Below are 2,169 nucleotides of genomic sequence, written 5' to 3'. Positions count from 1 at the left end.
ATTCTCAATTCTAATTAATTGAGCTCCAATAGTTTGTAAACATAAATTCGTATAATTATTTTGTTTACAAATTTTATTAATATCTTCAATACGCACAGATTTATGCGTTTCTTCTTGGGGCTTGATGTAAGCCGCCGTTTCCAGACTTTGTTTTAGCTTTAAAGGTGTTGTTGGAGGATGAACAGCTGTCATCTCCTTTTCATCAGTAGTAGTCCATTTCTTCTGATGAAATTCTAATAAACCAATATAATTATCAACAGGAGTAAAATTACATTTCTTAATAGTAATGCGCTCCTTATCATTAGTAGTAACAGGCGGAGAAATATTCTCTTCCTGTACTTGATTAAGACTTACATCTTTATTAGGTAAATTAATATCCTTATTAATTAAGGTATTATTATCATTATTATTAGGTAACTCAGTATTTGCATTGGCCCTAAGCCTAGCCTCTTGTTTGGCTATTAAATAGTCAGTCATCTCTTTTCTCAGAGATGCACATTCAACTCTGCTATTCAGGATTTTATGATCCTGATACTCAAAACAAAACCATTTTGCCAGAGTAGTTCAATTCCTTTGATGATAATCATAATAATCATTGTAAGGTCGAATCATAGGTTTCAATTATGTAGGAGTAAAATATTTACTCAACTCTTCATATTGTAATTTATAAAATTGATAAGTTTCATAAGGTGTATAATCCATTATAAAACAAAATTCATCTCTGACGCTATGGGAGATTCCCTAGCTTTCTGTGTATAAATACCATGTGATATTTGTTGATTAGAGATACGAATCTCTTCTACAGATTGATTATACTGAGATATAGATTCAATATCTGAAACTAAATGCCTAGAAGATTGTGGTATAGAGATCTTATAAGAGGATCTCGAAAACAAACTTCTACTAACAAAAGGTTTCTTAAAGTTTAATATAACTTCACCTTCTGTTGTTTGAATTATTTGATCTAAATCATCATTAATGATTGGCTGTGGTTGAACAACGTTTCTGCAGATCCATGAATCTAGAAATTGAATTTCACTCCAAGGAATCATCCTGGGTGTTGCTACACTAGAAGTTAAAAGATTTGTGTCAATTAACACAGTCTTACCCGGTGTAGTTTTATACCGTGCATTTGGTGTTAGAGTATGTAACACCTTATAGTGAATTCTGTAAGTAATTCCAATCACCTCAGATCCAAGTAAAAAGTTATAACCTTTAGCCTGAATTTGTAATGATAAAGAATCATAAAGATTTCTATCCGATAAAGATAAACTTTAATTAGGATAGACATCGAAATAGACTGGTTCATGACAAAGACTAGTCTCTACAGCTCCCATGAGGGACGATAAATAGTCGAGACATCTAGCATCTCTGAGAGTTGCTTGAATACAAGCATTCATACCCAAAAGGGTTAAAGGTCTGAAAGCAACCTGTATTAATCCTATATGAATAAATTTATAATTTTTCACATAAAGATATAAGTCACGAGGACATAGAAGATGCAAATTATTACTCATAGAATGTAAACTAATAGTTTGTTCCATAGTTTTTACTGCAATTTTGTTGGTCAATTTCTCTATCCAGCTACCATATTTATATATGGTCTTGGGATCCATATTAGGAATCGTCCATTTATTCATTTTGTCCTGTGTGTCGAGATCATACTCGATTAATTTTGTGTTCTTAATTGAACTCAGATCATCATTATTTGATGACTGTGCCACGGGTGTTGATAAGAGCCCAAAACTGTAGTTTTAACCCTATAACAATCATACCTTTAGACCAATTATGTGAGTAATAATTAAGAGTTGACATTGATTACGTGTTTTTATGCATTTCAGGTTTCAAAGTCCATTATGTGCAGAAATGTGCCACTTTAGCGAGATAAAGGAGCTAAGGTCGGTTACTAAGGAGTTCCGTGATTTAAGGCCAAGATTCAAGAAGACAAAGCCTTTCTAAAGCCCGGTCAAAAGCTGAAAAGTCGACGCGGGCTGAAACAGCACACAAGTCAGTAGAACTTCCAAAAGCTTTATCTTTGGACTCAGACCTCGGAATTGGGCCTACCTTATGTCAAAACGACCGGCTCGGAAAGAGCTTTCCAATGGTTTAAACCTTGACCCAATCAGAGGAGCAGAAGTAGACGAAAAGTCTGTTGAAGCCAACTGCAGC

Source organism: Coptis chinensis, chromosome 8 (genome assembly GCF_015680905.1).
Source record: "Coptis chinensis isolate HL-2020 chromosome 8, ASM1568090v1, whole genome shotgun sequence".
Classification (NCBI taxonomy): Eukaryota; Viridiplantae; Streptophyta; class Magnoliopsida; order Ranunculales; family Ranunculaceae; genus Coptis; species Coptis chinensis.
The sequence above is the reverse complement of the archived record's forward strand: the minus strand, read 5'-3'. Positions refer to the sequence as shown.